We start from the raw sequence: 22,557 nt of genomic DNA on the forward strand, positions 1-22,557 counted from the left end.
CACCACCACCCTCACCATCATTTTCCCGTAGGAGTATCAAAAAACTCCATAGGAACCTCTAAGGCTCCATGAACAAGAAATTCATTAAAAAAAACTAAAAAAATTTTACATCTAAACAAATTATAAGAATAGATTTTAAGTAAATATATATATATATATTATTTAATTAAATTAAATATATAAAATGCCACAATTTAAACATCGCCTTGAGCTTAAAATTCTCTTGGGCCACCTTGCTCGATCGCATTGGTCACAACTCACAATCTTTCAATATAGAAACCTTATTCTATAGTACCTAAATGTTAATTAAAAAGGTAAAAAAATAGAAAAGCCAAGTTTTTCAAATTTGTATAGTTGACTGGCTCAAGTCAAGAGAAGTATAGACCAATACACCTGAAAATTCAACAATATCAATTGCCATGTAGCACGTAGGACAAGGCTTTCAACAATTGCTAAAGACTCTCTTTGTTGTGAGGGTGGCTAAGCTGTAACATCCATCATCAAGAGCAACTTAGTAAGAAATTTGCTAACAAACGCTTGGACATAGTAGCATCCAACGAAAAATGTTAACCTTGTCACAATTGCACTCATATCAAAAGCTTGTCTTCTTTCCTAGCTTCTTTCCTAGAAGAAATGGCTATTTAGCCTTAATTTTTGAACTATGTAGCCAAATAACTTATTTTTCAAATTATATAACAAAATTCTCTTATTTTGGAACTTGATATTGTTGATGTTGAGTTATGCTTGAAATTCAACATTAGCAATATTGAGTTTTATGCGTGTTTTTAAATGGAACTCAACATTCCTAATGTCAAATTTTGCACAAAATTTTCAAAAAAAAAAAAAAAATTATATAGCAAAATATGCATAGAACTCGACATAAACAATGTCAAATTCCAAAACAGGGTATTTTACTACATAGTTTGAAAATGAGGGTGTTTGACTACATAATTCAAAAATTAAGGCTAAAACAACTATTTTTCCCTTCCTTGGAAAAATTGAAAAATGGCTTGCCGTAAGAGAATCACTGCACTACTTTGTCTATCACGAGAATTTAAATCAGTATCCATTCTAAAAAGGCACATTTAAGCTTTATTTAAAATAATAATAATAATGAAGACAAAGAAAGACAAAGAAAAAATGATAGGAAGAATAATAAATTTACTTCAATTGTTCCTACAGTGTCTTTAATAGCTAGGCCAAAATTGAATTAATGAATACACATGCTAAATACTAAACTATGCATATAAAGCTATAAAAAAAATCTGGTCACAATCCTATCAATACAACTATAAACAAAAATATAAAATATAAAATAAAAACCTACAGAACAAACCAAACATGTTTTACAAAAAATATATATTAATATAGATAAAAACATTCATGTTGAAAAATGCGAGGACAGACAAACATGCTGAGCCAAATCGCGAATTTAATTAGTCCCAACCCGGTCAGCCTTAAATCATCTTGGTTGTCCCATCAAAAAAAAAAAATCATCTTGGGTTGGGTCAAATCCAACCCAGCCCGTAATATATGTATTTGGGTCATCACGAAACCCTCAACCCATCAAATTTAGGGCCTGGCCCGAATAAGTCTCTAGACCCATTTTTATTAAGGTCCACGTCAACTCACACAAGCCCACACACTCCAATCCCTAAATTTAAACCTCAAGCAGCCCAATTTCAAGCAAAACCAAGTCCAGTCCAAAACCCTTACAGCCCAACTCGAAAAACATCAGAATTTTTTTTTTTTGAGAAACACATCAGAATTTAAACTCAAACAAGTCCAATTTCTAACCCCCCCCCCCCCCCACAAAAAACATATTTAGCCAGCCCACTTTTAAACAAGAAAAAAAACAATAAAGCCGAAATACACTATTTGGTCTAGTATACCTTATGAGTGACTGAGCGCAATTGGTCTTTATGTTTAAAAAATTAGCTCTATTAATCATTTTATTGTATTTGGGGATTTTTTTTTTTTTCATGTTTGAATTGAATTTTTGATGTTGTAACCTTTATTGTTTCATATGGTGTAATTAAAGTGAAGCTGTAAGTAGGTAATCTGTGTGATGAGTTTCTTAATTTGATTAGAGGAGTATTTGATTAAAATTGGCATATGATTGACACATCCTCTTAGTGATTAGCATTATGATAGAACTGTGAAGAACTACTAAAGTACTGACGCATATATGAATGAACACGCTTATATGTTAACATAGTCATAAGATATCAATTGATCAAATTGCATGATAACTAATGTTTGTAATTCCATAGTTTTACTATTTCATAATTTCATCTATGGTGCTTACTTAATAGAGTGGAGCTTGGCCCCATTTATGATGACTCAATTCTTAATAGTCTTACGCAGAATTTGAGTCTCAATTCTAATATCCCTTAAGTCCAAGTAATGGAATGGACTGGATTCATCTATATAGTTTTGTACAGGGAATTTTGCTATAATTTGGGTTCTCCTTCACTGTAACGGTATCAGTCTTTGTAATGTATATGGAGGTTGCAACTAAAGCTACAGTATGCTTTACAGAATGATGCAGAGCTTGCTGTCTAGTTATTTGGCTTGCGCCAATGTTTTTTTGTTAGACAGGGAGCCTACTTTTTTAAGGTGTAATTAATTGCCATTTATGGGAATTATTTGAATGCAATTTGTGGAAACTTCAGGAGTTAAGGGAATGGCTAGTGGTGGTGATGGTGTGTCAGTTGTTGGTGGATTGCCAAAGAAATGTGTGGGAGAGAGAAGGGATTTTGGGGGAGAAACTTTGGGGAGTTGAAGAGAATGGTCCTCTTTTGAGTGAAAATGGGGAAATTGGGACCATTGAGGTTCCAATTGAGGATATAGGTGTGAACAAGGAAATGGAGATGGAAGAAGAAGGAAGCATGGATACTCAAGAAGAAGGTAAGAAGGATGGAGGTGTCGCTGAAAAAGAAGAGACAAACTTAGGCAAATTGGCATCATCATCTGGGTGGAAGAAAAGGAAAGGTACTAGCAGTGATCATGAAACTAATGCTCATTTGGGTATGGAGGCAACTTCCCACACCTGTGTAACAAGGACTAAGAGGAAGGACAAAGTGGTAATTGATGATGAACCTGTGTCAACAAAAAGGAAGAAGAAGAAGAATATACTGGGGTGCAAAAGAAGAAAGACAAAGAAGTAGAAGAGCCCCTTAACAAGGAACTGGAGTTAAACTCAAATCAGGCTAAACCAAAGAAAGCTGCTGAAATACCAGATGCAAAGTTAAAAAAAGCCCAAGTCAAAAAACCAAGCTGCTTGAACATCTGTTTTTGATATGAAGACAAGTGACAAGGAGAATGAGGAGGGGGAAGCTTCTGCTGCAGTGCTTTTTTTGACATTTGGATTAGGATCCTGTTTGCCTACTAAAGCTGACCTTATCAGAATTTATGGTAAGTTTGGCGAGCTAAAAAAAGCAAAAATAGAGATGTTCAATGACAGTTTTTGTGCTCAAATTGGCTTTAGAAGTCTCAGTGATGCCATAGAAGCCTTCAAGGAGTTGCTATGAAAGAACACTTTTACAAATCCCTGTTTCTATAAAAAAGAACGAATCCCCCTTTATCTTGCACCTAAGCTTGTAAATCTGTTTCCGACTACTAAAGCCTGGAATGGCCTCTTTTCCATGTTGTCTTCTAGATCCCGCACATTTGTTTCTGCCTCCTAAAGATTGCAATCTCTGTAGTTCTTTACCTCTATGCCACACCTGAGCATGTGAATCAGTTTTCGACTATTAAAGATTGCAATGTCAGTGCCTCTTTTCTCTGAGAAACTGAACATTTTGGAATTACACACAGACAGATATACATTGATCCATGTCTAGGTTTAGAAATATATATTATGTTACTTTCTTTTTTGCATGCTTGGAGTTGCAGAGGATGTAGGAGTTAATTCTCTTGCTGTTGTTTTTGTGAGTAGGTATTAACTTGACTTAGGTGGGCTACTCTTTTTAGTGTTTTAAGTAAGCTAGTTGCATTAGCACATGCTCACCGATATAGAGATTATCACTTTTTAGTCCCTCTTTTTCTATATGTCTCAGCTAGTATGGCAAGAAGCTAGTTTCCTACAATTTTTCTTAATAGAAAAGTGGAGATTACATATTTTTTTCCAAGTGCCAATCCCTCCATATTTGAACTTTTGTTTGTGTTTTGCTTATTTCCTAATCAAAGAATCAGAATGATCATGAGCAATGGACTAGTTTGGAGAAAGAACCTGAAATTTCTTAGTTAGGCTACTTATTTTGTCTCAAGATTGCATTTAGTTTATTTTTACTTTTTAGTAGTATCATACAGTTTTTTCTTCCAATTATTTTACTTCTGAATGGTAAGGCTTCACCACACCTTTTTTCCTCCCATTATTGTAAGGGCTCAAGTGGCCAATTTCTTAAAACTTCTAAGTTAGGCTTCCCTAGAGCCATTTTTAGTATTTAGTAACTCAACTATAAGTGTCTATAAGCACCTTTTGAGGTAATACTTGATTCTTGAAATGTCGTTTTCACCCATAAAAGATTTTTAAAAATGCATATTTTCAATCACTTGTATCAATTTGATCAACTTGTCGTAAATTTGAAAAGATTGACCTTGTTGCTGTGGCCTTTTAGGTGTCCTAGTTCCTAAAGAGCAAATCATAACCAATTCTGGTCCATCATAACTGTTTTCTTAGACAATACAATAAAGAATCTGATATTAGATTTATTGGGCAACACACTTGAACATTCTAGATTGTTGTCATAATCCTACTTCTATACGAGACCCAATTGGCATCTGGAAGGCCTAATGCTTGTATCCAGAATACATCTATGACTTTTTGCCAAGAATTTCCTCAACATGGGCACCACTTTTTAGTGCCCTTTTGGTCTCAGAAAAATGCAATTACTTCTGTAGCTTTGCTTCATGCTTTTGATAGACATATATGAGACATTATTTGCCCACCTGGTCATGAAAGCAATTGGTGGATTAATGCAAGATTTTGCCAGTTCTGGAGAAAATTTCTTCAGAGCCTACATCAAACCGCTACCTCTTCACCTTATAAACTGAAGGAAAGTTCTATTTAAAAGAATAATCGATCCATGTCACGGAGGAGATGTCACAGAATCCATACAAGCTAAAATTACAGAGATCAGGGTTAAGAGATAGCTTCAAAAAGGAGTCTACAAAGCAAGGGGAAGACAACATAAAAAAAACAGTGTTTTTCCCTATAAATATTTTCTTCATGTATACAAAATCTCTACAATGAGCAATTCTTGCAATTGTTTTTTGTATTATGGTATAGTGCATTGACCCATGTTTTAAAATTATAGTTTTTTTAGTTGTTGGTAAAGTTGGATTAGTAGTATCAAGGTAACAAATGACTTTAACTCGTCACATTTTATGGTAATTCACATCACATTCAACAATAATTTCAAAATTTTATAGCACTTATAGATTTATTTTTTTTTTTTTTTTCTTTACACTATGAAAGGATCACAAAAGATTGTGTATAACTGTATATGTCAAGTCTTGTGGTTGGCTCTACCACACCGTGTCTTAACAAGGTCATTATTTTTCTTATTCTTTGCTCAGGTAGTAACACAGTCACTCGTGACTATTACTTTTTGACATCCACCAGTAACTCTATCACATAGAGAAGTGACTCCATGATTTTTGGTTTTAGCCTATAGTTCTTGAAAAACCTACAAAATGGTCTTGGATATTAAGAGTTGGCATGCTTTAGTAGGCCACATTTAAAAGATTGCTACAACGGTGTTGATATCAAGGGTTGGCTGTGCTTTTGAAAAAAAATATGTATGCTTTATGTACTTGGAAAAGTAAATGATAATACAGTGTTTGTTTGGTTGATTTCTTTTGAATCTGTGAGTTTAGAGCATTCGCATTAGTCTCAAGTCTCAACAAACCAGCTGAAGGTTAAAAATGTATCTAAAAACCCACAAAAGACCTATGCATCAGTCTCAACAAACTACCAAAAAAATTTAACATTCAATTTTAGAGCGTTCTGTCCAAAATAGCATTTGCTTAAAATGATTGGCGCACACCATTTTGATACCAGCGTACACAATAATGTATTGGCTCAAGCCGGATATATGCGAATGCGATCACATGCCTCTATATATATAACCGAAGCAAATAAAAGGTTATGCTAAAACCTTCGGTCATTTGAAGAAGTGGTTTTTCCTTAAAATTAAACCACAGTACTAGTAAGTGTGTGTACTGTATCAGTCGAGTGTCTATGTGAGTCTTAGTTTTGACTTTATAACCCCAAGAGGTAGGTGAGGAGCAAGTCGCGATCGAGGGTGTGATGCCCTAGATTAATTGATTGGATGTTAATTGAGTGTATAGATGTGTAAGGAGTCCTGCATCAGGCTTTATTAAAAACTATAAGGAATTTCAATTGTAACTAGCATGTCATTATTTAACAACTATAAGGAATTTCAATTGTAAAGATGTACAGACTACATAAATATTGAAAAGAGTAATGTGTTCTATGCAGATGTTAACGGAAAGAAAGATATTTATATTCACTTGCAATGATGGGCTTTAATAAGATATCTTAGAATGCCTTTGATTCTAGAAAGATTATGCACGAGTGTAAACCCTTTCTTCAATAGCTTGTAGGAACAATTCAGTCTTTGATTGCAAAAGATTTATCTTTTGCCAGGAAGTTTGCAACATTTCATATTGCCGAAATGTTTGTTAAAAGCATTGAGCAATATCATTATCTTATATGCATATTTTGCTGAGAAAGCCAATATTGGCGCTGAGGTTTATGCTGGTGAAAGATTGAAATAAGGTAGCTGCTTTGAAAAACATTACTTGGCCTGGCTCTCCATATGTGCCTTGGGTGAAAAACTAAAAGCTAAATCTTCTTTACAAGGAAAAAAAATTTGGCTTGCCCGTATACCTTCATATTGTGCATTGTGGAAGACAGAAAATATTAAAATCATGATCTCTAGATGTGCATAGACGAAACCATTAAGCGCAAAGCAGAAAGTGTACGAAATAACTCCTGGTTTCATCAAGATGCCATCATACCATCACACCATCACTCAAACTTGAAGATAGAGTCAGTTAAGTTGTCCTTAAAAGATAAAATTTTGATTCCACAACTACTTGCAAAGAGTTGAGAGTACCTAATTTGGTCCTGATATCATTTGTTTTGGCACCTTCTAGTCCAAAACATTGCTTTGTAGAGGGGTTGGCTTTAATAAGAGTTTGTCCAACAAGGTTGAGCAAATTAAATTGGAAAATAACAATTAAGGCAACCTTCTGTGTTATTTGAATGTCTCTGGATGAGAGCAGATATCATACGCAGTATACTTAACCTATTTGGGTCACAAATCATTAAACTCTGTGTAAAGTCCAGGAGATAATCAGTCTAGAAGACATTCGGTATTTCCATAGGTAATACAGATTTATATATATATATATATATATTGGTAAGATAACATATGGATATCCTAGGTTTTAAACTCATGACTTCACTCTCAAATTGCTCTTACAAGGGAAAAATGCGTCATTCAAGTTAAATAGATCATTATACAAGGATTGTTTCCTATACTGTTCGTCCACCATAAGTCAGGCTTGTAGAAGAAAAGCTGCAAATCATACCTTTATCACCTACAGTACATTGAGAGCCTAAAACTAGATTAATGCAACATATTATAATCCATAGTATTCAGATGCTCCAAATGCTTAGTAATCTAAAAGTACACATCTCTAGATTACCATTTTGGATAATTCAAGGCACGAATTAGTAATGGAGGCTATATTCCTTCTATTCTCCAGCCCAATATGCAGTTTTTTAACTTGGGGGAGGGTGGCTGTTTCATATGATTTCACCTCTCCTTAAATAGTAATATACAATATCAATGAAATGATTAGAGAAGGAAGTTCATTACCTAAATCTACAATATCATGATATGCTTTAGTAAGATATTGACAGGAAAAAAAAGAAGAAGGAAAATCTAACTTAATTTTACCGAATAAGTGGAAGATGTGTCATGGCCAGTACATACGGACCAACAAGGAAAACTGCTGAGGCCAACAATAGTTACTCTTTGAAGCAATCCTATAGCTGACCACTATCACTACAGTAAACCCTATACATCAAACAGATAAGATCTAAGATCATATTCAATGAGTGGAAACAAATGCAACCCTTACAAAAAATACAAGAATTATGGTAAAAAGAGAGGATAAAACAATCAAGTGTCCGAAGTATGAGGAATGTTTTATCACCAAAAGAACCAGGGTATATTAATATAGATAGCTCATATAGCTTAGTTCTTAAACAAAATTCCCAGCCAATCTAATCATGTTTTTTGATTTTCCATGTGGGGGCAATCCAATGGGGCATAAAATCAGAAATGTGTTTCAAGATACTATGAATAAAAGAAATTTACACTGAATGGTTGTTAACTTCTTATTGAAACAAGAGTATCATAACCTTTTAAATGGCTTAACAACGAGGCAAGCTGAAAGAAGACTATTCTCCACAAAGTAACATAAGAATGCATGTTATCACTGACCTCAGGAAATGTATATTACACTTGCAATCCAGCAGGGATTGACACATGTTGAGTCTGAAGATATTCAACTAATAAATGCTTCCCTTTGTTACTCTGGAATTTCTATTTTCTAACTCCATTGTAGCATGCAAATATACCCTTTTGTTGTTGCCAAAAAAGTAATGAAACCAAGTGGGGATCAATCATTTTCATTTGCTGCATCAAATAGTAATGCATTAGTATCTGAATAATATAATTACAATAAGAAAAGAATAATTTTCCTGAAAGAATTAAAACACCATTAAAATATTAAAATTCTAAGTCAGAAAGAATTGCATGACCAAGAATAAATGTTATAAAGAACTAGATGAAAGAAGGGGAAATATATGTTTCAATTTTCTTAAGCTCTACAGGTTATGAGGGTACTACTAACAATTGCACTAGAGCATAATAGTTAATCACATATTTAAGGAACTCATGCATTTGGAATAAAACTCACCCCAGTTATTGACACAGCCACCTCATCCTATATGCCAGTGTTCCTAACCCTGTAATAGTACAGAGGTCAAGTACCTTAGAAACAGATTAATTTTGCTTTGATATGTTCTATAAATATATGGCTCCATTCAACTGGAAGGAGACCATATGGATAGAATAAAATAGGATGAAAACACATTCTTAGAAGCAAAAAACACAACAAGCAACGAAGGCCCTTGGAATTTCTTTTTTCTCATCATTGGGTGGGGGGGATGCAAAAAGAAGTTCCATCATCACGTGATTTTCCCTTTCAAGACCTTTTTAAAAAAAAATAGTAAATGATTCATTAAAGAGCAGGGGCATGCAACCCATGTACATGGGAAGTATACAAGAGATATACTAATAACCATGGATGATAATTACAAAGATCAAGTATCTCAAGTAAATTTGAAATGGAAAATTGTCCTGAAGCTGATATCCCTCATATAAGGATCTAAGAAAGGGAAAATACCTTCGCAATATTTGATGAATCCTCAGTCATTTCAATATTTTGTTTTTCCAGGCCAAACTTAGTTAACACACTTTGTTTCCTTTCTGCTCGCCAATTAAAGATAAAATTTCTGACCAGTAAGTCCATCCATGTTCACACCTAAACTTTAAACATGCCTTTAGTAGTTCACCTAGTGCATTGGTCAGTTTTTGTTACCAAGACACCCTTACCATTGTTCTTATAATTCCTCTTTTTCTCTCAAATGCAGAACTGCCATGAATGAGCTACACAAACTACATACGCATTATTCTTATACATGCAACCCATTTTCAACCAAACAATTCTCCACTGTATAATTGATCACTTAATGAATTACCACACTGACACTATTCACTGAAAAAATGTTTCAAACATCCATAGACAGTTACCTGTCTTGTTTTGGTTGTCTGCTTGGTTGTAACAGGAAATTTCTAATAATTTTCTTATTAATATGCATCTAGTGTCTCTCATATTCCAAAAGAAACTAGAGTAAACAATGTCATTACGGAAAAAAATTAATTAATAATAATATATCCAAAGGTAACAAACATGGTCACTTATAGGATCAATTCAATCCCAACCCTAGACCTTTTGTGTGGCAACATCTATTCCAATCTACCATGAAAACAAATTATTGCTAGATTGCAAATTTTCCAAGAATGTCAAAATTTATTTCTTTACTCAATCATTCAATTTGCATGGGATCCAAAATTATAAATGTAATTTTCAAAATAAAATAATATATAGATTGAATAGGTTTAGGATGTAGTTATAAACCTAATGATAACAGACAAGTTTTAACCATCAGGATGCAGAATATCAGTTACATAGAGAGAATGCCTCCGAAACATCCCTTTTGCAGGTGCTGATTTATTCTCCACAAAGTAACATAAGAATGCATGCTATCACTGACCTCAGGAAATGTATATTGCACTTGCAATCCAGCAGGGATTGACACATGTTGAGTCTGAAGATGTTCAACTAATAAATGCTTCCCTTTGTTACTCTGGAATTTCTATTTTCTAACCCCATTGTAGCATGCAAATATACCCTTTTTGTTGCCAAAAAAATAATGAAACCAAGTGGGGATCAATCATTTTCATTTGCTGCATCAAATAGTAATGCATTAGTATCTGAATAATATAATTACAATAAGAAAAGAATAATTCTCCTGAAAGAATTAAAACACCATTAAAATATTAAAATTCTAAGTCAGAAAGAATTGCATGACCAAGAATAAATGTTATAAAGAACTAGATGAAAGAAGGGGAAATATACGTTTCAATTTTCTTAAGCTCCACAGGTTATGAGGGTACTACTAACGATTGCACTAGAGCATAATAGTTAATCACATATCTATTGTTATTTAAGGAACTTATGCATTTGGAATACAACTCACCCCAGTTATTGACACAGCCACCTCATCCTATATGCCAGTGTTCCTATACCTGTAATAGTACAGCGGTTAAGTACCTTAGAATAAAATAGGATGAAAACACATTCTTAAAAGCAAAAAACACAAGAAGCAATGAAGGCCCTTGGAATATCTTTTTTCTCATCATTGGGTGGGGGGGAGGCAAAAAGAAGTTCCATCATCATGTGATTTTCCCTTTCAAAACCCTTTTTTTAAAATAGTAAATGATTCATTAAAGAGCAGGCGCATGCAACCCATGTACATGGGAAGTATACAAGAGATATACTAATAACCATTGATGATAATTACAAAGATCAAGCATCTCAAGTAAATTTGAAATGGAAAATTGTCCTGAAACTGATATCCCCTCATATAAGGATTTAAGAAAGGGAAAATGCCTTCACAATATTTGATGAATCCTCGGTCATTTCAATATTTTGTTTTTCCAGGCCAAACTTAGTTAACACACTTTGTTTCCCTTCTGCTCGCCAATTAAAGATAAAATTTCTAACCAGTAAGTCCATCCATGTTCACACCTAAACTTTAAACATGTCTTTAGCAGTTCACCCAGTGCATTGGTCAATTTTTGTTACCAAGACACCCTTACCATTGTTCTTATAATTCCTCTTTTTCTCTCAAATGCAAAACTAAATGCAAAACTGTCATGAATGAGCTGCACAATCTACATACGCATTATTCTTATACATGCAACCCATTTTCAACCAAACAATTCTCCATTGTATAATTGATCACTTAATGAATTACCACACTGACACTATTCACTGAAAAAATGTTTCAAACATCCATAGACAACACCTGTCTTGTTTTGGTTGTCTGCTTGGTTGTAACAGGAAATTTCTAATAATTTTCATATCAATATGCATTTAGTGTCTCTCATATTCCAAAACAAACTAGAGAAACAATGTTGTAGGGACTCGATTTAGAAAGGCCCTAACAATACATTTTTAGAGAGTGGGATGAAGAATTAGGCCCTAACAGACTGACAACAGTACACAGGGAACTTCTCACCATTGAAGGGGGAGGAACCCAACTTATTCCTAAGGGTAGCTCCTCGGCGCTAATCCGAGGAGGGTCCTTCTCCCTTTCTTTTCCCCCTCTCTTAACTGCTTTGCTCGCTCTTCTTATATAGTCCTCTTCCTCCTATCTCTTTCTTCCATTTGTTGATCATCTACTTGCCTTCCCTCTGACCGTCCGTCCCATCAGAAGCCTTATCAGTACTCGAGTGGTTCACAATGACCAATGTTGCCCTGTCCAGGGGTTACATCCCCATTAATGCGGCCAGGGGGTTAGGTGAGCGCATTTAGTGTGGAGGTGACAACCTGCCCTAGGCCCGTTCCCCCACCTGGAATTAGTCTCGGTCCGCCGAGGACAGGGATGTCCTCGGCGTGGATCTAAAAAAAGTATAAGCCTTCATACACCATTCTCGGATGATCCTCTTTCCTCAGCGTGGGCCTTGGGCCAAATGCAAAATGGGCCGAGGTCACCAAGCCCACGGGCCCCACAATAGCCCCTCAAAATCCTGCTGCCCGTTCCCTCGGACGGGGATGAGGGTTTTGATATCCCCGGGCCCTCTGCACGACTCACCCCACCTCGGTCCACATCAGTGCTGGTGACTTTTCGCTTGCCCAATGTACGTTTTTAGCGTTTCAAGACTTAGTGTGCGCCCGCATTAAATTTTGGCGGCTCCACGTTTCCCACTTCCAACGGTGTGATGGTAATCGTTCAGTGGGGACTTTCTGCTTTTATGGGCGGGAGGTTACGCTTGGTAAACTTAAATTGGGGATATAAATACTTGTTTGAACCGCTTGGCTTCCTTATTTGCGCACTCACGAACTTTTGTGCATATACTTTGAATCTGGTTCAACTTCCACACTACCCGAGGAGGATCTCCACATTTCTGTAAGTCTTCTTCTCTTAGTAGCACAAAATTTTCTTTGATTCTACTCTTTCTTTCCTTCTTTCGGATCCTTTTGTAGTTGCTATGAATGGGTAAATTTAAGAAGTTGGTTGAGTCCGACGAGATGATGAAGAAATTCATTGCCGATTATGGGATACCCAGTAATGTGAGCTTGAGGTATTGTAAGGAAAGGAGTGGTATATTAAGAGAAACGAGAGTGAAGTTGTGATCTCCATAGTCGCCTTCATAGAGGGAGGGATGAGAATCCCTATGAGGCCAGTGACGAGCAGTTACCTTAGGCATTTTCGGCTGGTACCTACCCAGTGTGCCGTTAATGTATTTAGGATACAAGGGTGCGTAGACGCCCTGAATGAGAAAATGGGGTTGAGATTAACTCATCATGACGTAAACTGGTGCTACAACCTTCAGCACCTGAGGGGTAAGACGTACTATATGAAGACGAGGGACGATAGGGTCCGACTTATCCAGTGCCTTCCCGATTCTAATAAGGGGTTGACTCAAGATTTCCTCATTGTGTTGGGGGAATGGCACGACGGTCTCTACTGCCCGACAATAGAGGGAGAGCCAGGTAGGGTACTCGAAGTAGGAGGCGGTCTGGATTCTTGTATTTTTTCTTTGTTGCATATCTGCTTTGGTTGATTGATCACAGGAGTTTTGCTTCTTTTTCTGCAGATCCGCACGCCTTCGCGCGTCATTTTCACCTGGTCAACAAGGAGGATTTGGAAGCCGTTCTTAGGGCAGAACTTTTTCTGAACGAGGTTGATAACCAGGTCAGAGCCGCCCACCAGATCCTCGGATGCGACCCAGCCCAGAAGTCGTTCTCGGTCCCAAAGCATGTTATTAGGGCTCGTGATCCTCGGCTTAGGCAAATCACTGTGGTAGAGGACGGTTTTGCATTTTTCGAAGGATCTTCTATTCCGGAAGGCATTCCGTTGGCAGGTTCTCCTTATCCCATAAAGCAACAGAAACCGAGGAAGGGAACCCTGAGAAGGCAGGGGAGGTGGTCGAACTGAGCTCGTCTGAGGACAAATTTAGTGTGTTTAACCTAGCTGATCAGTCCGAGGATCCCTCTGGTGATTTGGGGGATCCCCATTTGTCCGAAGCCGATCTTCAGTCCCCAAGGGTTGATACTCAGGCCGAGATGGGTTTAAAGAGATAGCCCCAAACCAGCCTTCTTGACCTGCTTGAGGGCAACTCCAAGAAGGGTGTGCCAAGAGAGTCACAGCCCAAGCCTCCATCACCTCTGCCCTAGCCTTTGTCTGTGCATACCAGGTCATCCTCTATCCCCCCAATTTCAGACCCTCAGTCAGAATCCTTCGACCCAAAAAGGAAGAGATCTACTAAGGGCAAGGACCCAATGGATGGGGGCAAATCCCATTCTTCGCCAGAGGAAGGTGGAATCCACCGACCTTCTAAACAATTGAGGCTCAGTGGTCAACGTAAAGGAAAGGAGATCATCCAGCAGTTCGAGGCCTAGGTCTGGCTGCCCGCTACCATGCTCTATGGTCAACCCTTGATGGATGACGCAACGATCCGAGAATCCCGAGGAGGCGAGGGGGCTCTCGTAGCCGACACCCTGGAGAAGTCTCTTCTCCTTCCCGCCGACATGACCGAGCTTGGGAGCATGAGTGGGCCAGAGGTTGCCGTTAACCTTAAGAGATATCTAGGCATGGTGGGTCCCCTGGTACTTGTTTATTCTATTTGAATTTTATTGCTTAGCACCTTTCCTTCTCTTTACGGCGTACTTGTTTTTGTTGGCAAGCTGTCCAGGCCATTTTCAGGCTGGATGAGGAGGTCGACGGCCAGAGTAACGCTTTAGTGCAGGAGCGTGACAAGTTCTTGAAAGCTGCAAGTACCCTTAAGAGGTCTGAGGCAGATCTAAAAAAGGCGATCGAAAATCTGGAGGAGATGACAAAGGCTAGAGATAATGCAGCCTCTGACCTAGCCGCGGCTACGAAGCAGTCTGAGGATCAAACAAAGCGCTTGCAGGATGTCGAGGGCCACCTACGAATTGTCAAAGAGGGCGTCGCCGACATGAAGAAAAAGTTGGCCGAGGCAGTCAGCGCGAAGGGTATTGCCGAGTATGCTAGGGACGAGGCTGTGAGAGCCAAAGACGAGACGGTGTTTGCGAGAATAGACGCTGAGCGCTCCGTAGAACAGGTGGAAGAGGAGGCCTTTGCCAAGGGGGTGGCTAAGACCGAAGCCGCCCTTAAAGCTCAAGTTCCTGCAGTTTGCAGGCGCTTCTGTTTTGAGACCTGGCATGAAGCCCTCAGCCAAGCGGGGGTTGATGCCTCGTCTGACCTTAGGAGGGCAGAGAGAGTATATTACCCCTCCGCGATTCGTGAGGTTGTCCCTAGTACTTCCGAGGAGGGGTCTGCATTGCCAGCGGCAAGTGAAAGTCAGATCAAAATCGCTGAGGACACACCATCAGCTGACAGACCTTTTGAGGAGGCTGAGCCCCATAGAGCGTTGGAGGGGGCTAGAACCGAGGGTCAAGAAGTGCCCCAAGATGTGGTGAGGCTTCCTACTGACTCCCCAGCCACACTCACTGTCCCTCCGATTTCCCCTACCGTGGAAGGGTTCCCTGAAGTAGCCCCTCCGAGACAAGGTCCCTAGGTTTTGGTTGAGCCTTTTGACAACCTCCTCAAGACAATTTGCCTACTGATTTGGGGGGGGGGGGGGGGGATTTGCCACAAAGGTCACAAGTGAACTTTATTGACTTCCACATGCGTGTTAACGGGTGGTCATGGACTTCAGTTTCTATGGTGAGCGGTAAAGTAGCGCATTTGCTGTGAAGGTTAAAGTTGCAGTGGGAACAACCGTAAGTGTATTCCTCAAGAAATTCTTTGCAGACTTCGCATTTGCTATACTCTTTGTCGCAAACACGTTTCCATTCCGCAAAGAGAATAAGAGAATGTTTTGGATGCAAAGGATGTTGCAACTCACGAGGTAGTTCTGCACACGATTTATGATGGTGAAACTTGTTGCATTTTATGCAACTGTAACTAGGACCCAATACTGGTTCCCTGCATGCCCAACAAAGAATTCCTCTTCTCTCGTCTTCATTGAATACCAAAGAATGCTCATTGTTGCAAACATGTTGATTTTCCATCTTTACAACGTGAAAACAAAAAAAAAAAAACAAAAAAAACATCCTAACTTGTTTAGGAAAAAAGAAAAGGAATTTATAGATTAACCAAATGTAGAGAAAAATTGTTGGAGATGGACTCATACCTTGATATGGATTATCTGAGAGTCAGATGGGCAGCAAAGTCTTCAATAATCTCTGCTGCTAGAGCCTAAAAGGTTCAGACACTTTTTGTGGAGAGACATGAAACTTGCCTTTCGGTTTGTTTATTGTGTGGACTGGGAGGGGTGGTAGTGGTAGCTTTTTTCTTCCTTCTTTTTTGGGTCAACAATACGACTATACTTATACAGCTATACACACTTCTTTAATCCTTTTGACTAGAAAATTAGTTAGTTCAATTTTGGATTTTTCTTTGCCTGTTTAGAGACCATAGATCTTCTAGTCTTTTTTTTTTTTTTTTTTTGGGGAATACTAGTCTCCTCTAGACTTTGGCTTAATATTGTTGCTTGTTTGGGTTACGTTTGCAGTTATTTGTGCCAATTTTTATTGCTGTTATTTGGGCTTTTAATTTTTGTTGAAGGATTATGTTTGGTAGCTCAAAGCTATTTTTGTAATTAATGTTTGGATACAATAAATGACAAAATAATTTTACAACATTCTTAAATTAGTATACTAAAAATTTTAAGTTAGTTAAATTATTTTTAAAAAATTAAAGATTGTGATGGACCTATAAGTGAGTCAATATGCTAAATTAAGAATGTTATAAAATTATTGTGTCATTTTGTTGTATTTCTTGCATCATGATGTTCAATATTTTATTTAAGTAGACAAAATATGTATAATTATGTATATAATTTTCTTTTTTGGCAAGTATATTATATATATTTATTTTTTCTACTTATTTTAAATTGTTCCTACAAACATCCTGGCTTCTATGTAGAGTTTTCCTTAGAATCGAAAGGATTATGCCTATGTTTTACTTGTTGCAACATTTTCATATTAAATTATTAACAAATAAAACAAGAAGTTGAGGTTTAGATTAAAATTCAAATTTCATTTTTACACAAAAATTTCAAGTTGATACCAAGTAAATGTTATAGTCAAGCACATCCTCCCTCTCTCATTCTCTAAAAAATTCTCTTGCATTCCGAACATATTTCCATGATGCTGTTTTCAAATTTCTCTGAGATATTTCTAGAGACTCCTACGTAGACGTAAAACTCAGCCACAAATTGTTGTAAAAGTCTAAAGGCTGTCATGGGCTGGATATTAAAATAATAATAAAATAAAGCCTAGAACTCTATTGTGGCAGAAATTATTTTTTATTGTGGCAGAAATTAGATGAAGCTAGAAGCTTCAGTGTCGGTTACTTAACAACTTTGGTTCCTACCTGTGATGTATGAGGTGCGAGAGACTTGTTCGGTAGAGTGTGAGACTAGTGAAAGGTGTGTGAGACTTGTTAGGTAGAGTGTGAGACTAGTGAAAGGTGTGTGAGACGTGTGGAATAAGGTGAAGTAGTGTGTGACGTGAAGTGCAGCAGGTGATGTGAAGAAAATAAAGTCAAGGGTTAGTAGCTAGGTGTCTAGGGGTAAAGTGTATGGTGTTAAGCGTGTGTTGGTGCATTGGAGAATAGTGTGTGTAGTTGTAACAGTGCCGTGTGTGTATTGATGCAATAATAGTGTTAATAAAGTGTTATAATTTGAAGAGTTAAGTTTTAAATAAAAACTCATCGTTCCGACCTTCGTTTAACAATATAGTGTTAAAACTACCGCTAATTCAATAGAAAAGAGTCTAGGTAAGCTTGCTTTCATATTTGTTTATGGTTAATTCTCTATGCAAATGTAGCTTAAGACCATATTTATTAAATTTGGAAATATCTTACCGAAATATCTGGAGTCAATTTTCTTGGCCACATGTTCAAAGGTTAACCCTTAGATAATTGTCAAGGAGACAAAAATGGGTATTTCCATAAGCAACAAAGATATATATATATATATATATATAAAAGTGATTTTTCTTGGCCACATGTTCAAAAGTGGACCCTTTGACAATGGTCTAGAGACAAAAATGGGTATTTCCATAGGCAACGCAAATCTTTTTTTATTTTATTTTATAGGAAATAAATATAGGTAAGTTAACACATAGATATTCTGGGTTTTAAAATTATTGTGTTATTTTAAGTTCAATGGGTCTTAACTCTTGACTTCACCCCCTCCCCACCTTGCTCTTATGAGGTGCTATTTGGGCTATACCTTATTGATCATATTCAGCATATTATCCTAATCCCATAACTCATCATATAGGTTACTGAAATAATATTATGACCTTGATACGAACCTAGTACTTGAGCACCAGAAATTTGACAAAAGCATTAAACAATTATGATGGCACTTAGCATACTGAGAAATTCAAGTATAGAATATACACCAGAATTCCATTAATATTCCAAATAACAAGACTAAAAGGAGAAAAGATCCAGATTTCTTTCACTTCATGTTATTTTACTTCAAAGAATGACACACACACCCAAAAGATAGACAAGAAAAAAAATGCCCAAATTTTTAGTTTTTCAAACACAAACTGTTCTCCCTGTAAATATGTTTTGCATCACTCACCCTATTTTATCTTGGTTGCAATCATTCAAATATAATCTCGGACCAATTTGATAGTACCACACGCACTTTTTTTGTGACAGTATTGTATATATGTATCCAACTAAATTAACTAATGTGCCCATAAGGTCAGCGTAAATAGACCATTGGTCGAGTAAGTTGGGAATTGCAAGTTTAGTTAGAAACTAATTGGATCGCGGTATTAGTAAATCTAGATCCAATCAAGAATTTGTACCTTGCTTTGTTCACTTACTGGTATTTGCTTCAAAACAAGCAGCACAAGCACACCCAAAAAGGAAAAAGAAAAAAAAAAGAACTACATAATGAGAGTAACGTTGATGGTGGTAATGGTACTTACATAAATCGTGGTACTAACATAGTTGCTGCATGTGTGTTCCTCTATCTCAAAGTTAGATTAGAGGTATTTATATAGACGGGGCATGGGTGACAGTCAAATGTGTAGGCACCAATAATTACAATTTGCATAGTAGTAGAATCAATGCATTGGGTTTTGTTCTTCACAAATATCACAATAATATTTTTTGGAATCATATTTAACAACATAGCTAAGAGTGATGGAGTGCCCGTGTTGTTTCTACCTTGTAGGATGCGGTAATGTAGCATATTCAAAGTGTAGTGAAATTCACAAGTGATACAACGAAATACTTGGAAGCTTTCAAAGTCACAACTAGTGCAGTTTGGTTTATATCTTGTGTTGGAGAAGATTAGTGCAATGTAACATTGACATAGTTCAAAGCAAGAAGATTCTACAAATATTTTCTAAACTAAGCCCTTAACTTATCAGACAAGATTTAAAGAAGTCTCTATGCACAGCAAGGTTTTAACTTTTAAAGATCACCAAGAGAAATTCAATCACAATATATACCTCAACCAGCCAAGTTATTAACAATTATTGCTCCCAAATAACCATACTTTTAACATCAACATTTACAAAGTACATAGTGTGCCTTCCAATTAAGATATTAGGCCAATATTTTTACTATGCTGATGTATAAAGTTTAGGCGTAAATGCACTTTTAGTCCCTACATTTTGATATGATTTTTATTTTGGTCCTTACATTTTATTTTTTATCACTTTTAGTCCCTAAACCAATTAACGCATGATATTTAAGTCCTTACCGTTACCCAACTAACAGAAAATGCTGACGTGGCTGATGGTACGGTTAAATAATAATTAAAAAATCTACTTTAGCATTAAAAAATTGCCACATCAGAATTTAAATTAAAAAAAATTAATTTGTTAATTTTAACTAAATGAAAATTAAAAAAAAAAAAAAAAAAAAAAAAAAAACACAAAAAANCCCCACCCAAATCTGATTAAAAAAAAAAAAAAAAACTTAGCTAGTCCAAGCACCATTCCTCTTCGATCTGAGAACGAAACCCATCACCAAACTCCAATCTGTGAACAAATCCCACCACCAAACTCCGATTTGTGCCATCACCGAAACCCACCACCAAACTCCAATCTCAGCCACTGAAACCCACCACCAAACTTCAATCCAGCCACCAACCATTACCGATCTAGCCACCGAACAATCATCTAGCCCATCACCGACTGACCCAAACTCTGATCTGTGCCATCACCAAAACTCCACCACAGACGTCGATCACCACAAACCCACACCCTCCACCACGTCGATCCACAAACTAAGACCTCCATCACACCGATCCCCACAACCCACGCCCTCCACCTCACCACCGCAAGTCGGCAACACCATATGCACAGAAACCCACCAAAAAAAAAATGCCAAAGAGAGAGACCCATTGATTTGAGAGACGAGCTTGAAGCATATGGGTTTGGGTTTGGGTAAGCACCAAGATAGAGGGAGAAAGAAGAAAAAGAAGAAGAAAGAAAGAAGAAAAGGAAAGAATGGAGGCGGAGAAATTGAGAGACCAATCTGGGGAAGAAAAAGAAAAAGAAAGAAGAAAACAAAAAAGAAAAAGAAACCCACAAGCATCATTGAGATAGGAGAGTTTCAGAAAGTTGTGATCCGAGATTGTGGTGTTTTGATCTATATTGGGCTTGATTTTTTGTTTTTAATTTTTTCATTTAGTTAAAATTAATAAATTAATTTTTTTAATTTAAATTCTGACATGGCAATTTTTTAATGCTAAAATAGATTTTTTAATTATTATTTTATTGTGCCATCAACCACGTCAACATTTTTAGTTAGTTGAGTAACGATAAGGATTTAAATGTTACGCATTAATTGGTTTAGGGAGTAAAAGTGGTAAAAATAAAATGTAGGGATCAAAATAGAAATCGGGTCAAAATATAGGGGACTAAAAGTGCATTTAAGCCTAAAATTTATGTTGAGAAAAGATAGAAGAATTGAACCTCACCATCTATGATAAGAGCATAATTTCGCTCTCATAGAATTAACAGTAACAACAATAATAACAATCAAGTAAAACTAATAACATAAAAGATGTTGATAAATATGTAAATATGTAATATCCTAAAATGCTTTTAAATCTTGGCATAGCATGTTTTGCATTCACTGCTAGCCGATTTGGTGTGGGAGAGGACAGTAATGTTCAGACAATTGTATTGAGAAAAGAAACACAAAGAGAGAGAGGCATGAAAAATGAGAATTACTTTTCTTCTTTTTTTGGTTTTATTTTTTGGAAAAATATGAAATTATGAATTGCTTTTTGGTTAGTGGCTGTCCAAGTAATGAATAGAAAGATCTTCGTGTCCTCTTCCTTGTGGTCTGTCTCCGAGAGTCCGAAGCATGAAGGCATGAACAGAGAAATGAAGGAAGATAGCAATTTCTACATGGGTCCCATTTACTTCTGTAATCCTCGACCTATTTGTTTCCCTTGGCTTTGGGAAACATCTACATTAATCCTTAAGAAAAAAAAAAAACCAACCTCATGTTTCTGGTCTGTTTCCCAGAGTTGCAGATTCCGCTAATAAGGCAAGAAAAAAACATTCCCATGTTTTAAAAAGAGAATGGACATCCATTTGATCTCTAATTTTGCAAATGTAACATAACAGTTTTCTTCATTGTCTATAAGATTTTTGTGAAGGACAATCAAGTATTAAACTTGTCTACAAAATCTCTCACGCTCATCGGCAATTCAACAAAGTGTTAATTAACATTTCCAGATGCATTTCAGGAAATCAAAAGCTTGTTCTTAGTATTTCTTTTTTCAACTATTTTCCTTTGTCCGAATTTGCCTTAATCAAGAATTTCTGGTTATTTCCGTATGTTTAATAGCTTATTCCTCCAAAAACAGTTTAATAAGTTAGTTTTAAGAAAACTAATTAATTATTTACCTACAAATGATAAGATCAATAGCAATCCATTTCATCCTATTTCTTAATCAATCCAATGCATTTCTTCTTTTTATCATCAAAATTCTTAAAAACACCAATGCCCAATTTTTTAGTTTTTCAAACACAAGTCAAAACATCGATTCAATTCACTTTTTGTGACAGTATTGTATTTATGTATCCAACTAATATGCCCATAAGGTCAGTGTAAAATAGACCATTGATCAAGTAAGTTGGGAAATTCTAGCACATAAAAATATATATACTAGAATCTCATTCTCACTATTGCAAACGAAGAAATTGCCTCAAAACATACGTAAAAACACGGTTTAGGGACAGAGTGCGTTTGCTAACACATTACAAATACATTACTCAAAATCAGGCTTTTCACAAAAATGAAAATCTCTATTAAGAAAAAATGTGGCAGTAATAAAAGGGTCTGAACAATCAGATAGAGGGTCAAGTTCAGGCGAGTGATACTGGCTAAGATCAATATTGCAAGGTCTGTAAAAAGAAATTGATTGGATCGTGGTATTAGATCCAACCAAGAAGCTGTACCTTGCGTATTTCACTTCCTTATTTTTGCTTCAAAACAAGAAAAACACACACACACACACACACAACGAAATGATAAAACTACAGAATGAAAAAAATATATATATAGATTGTAGC

At 36.5% G+C, this 22,557-nt stretch overlaps 2 long non-coding RNA genes across 5 annotated transcripts in view; both read right to left on the minus strand.

Moving 5' to 3' along the window:
- Positions 1–7,438: 7,438 nt before the first annotated feature.
- The window catches only part of LOC112031948 (uncharacterized), a 33,839-nt gene continuing 18,720 nt past the window's right edge, over positions 7,439–22,557 (minus strand). Inside the window, exons 1-5 of one of the 4 annotated variants that reach the window (XR_010624168.1) lie at positions 16,119–16,385; positions 15,831–15,996; positions 10,931–10,979; positions 10,445–10,637; positions 7,439–8,117 (exon numbers count right to left, since the gene is read on the minus strand). This is a non-coding gene — a long non-coding RNA (uncharacterized LOC112031948). Of the gene's footprint in view, positions 8,118–10,408; positions 10,638–10,930; positions 10,980–15,830; positions 15,997–16,118; positions 16,390–22,557 lie in introns of those variants that run through there. The other 3 variants (XR_010624165.1, XR_010624167.1, XR_010624166.1) reach the window with 3 other exon arrangements.
- On the minus strand, positions 8,248–10,397 carry LOC112010519 (uncharacterized). Its single transcript, XR_010624164.1, has 2 exons — positions 9,025–10,397; positions 8,248–8,741 (listed from the first exon to the last, which is right to left on the minus strand). It is a non-coding gene; the product is annotated as an uncharacterized LOC112010519 (long non-coding RNA).

Source organism: Quercus suber, unplaced genomic scaffold, assembly GCF_002906115.3.
Source record: "Quercus suber isolate HL8 unplaced genomic scaffold, Cork oak 2.0 scaffold_412, whole genome shotgun sequence".
NCBI classification, from domain to species: Eukaryota; Viridiplantae; Streptophyta; class Magnoliopsida; order Fagales; family Fagaceae; genus Quercus; species Quercus suber.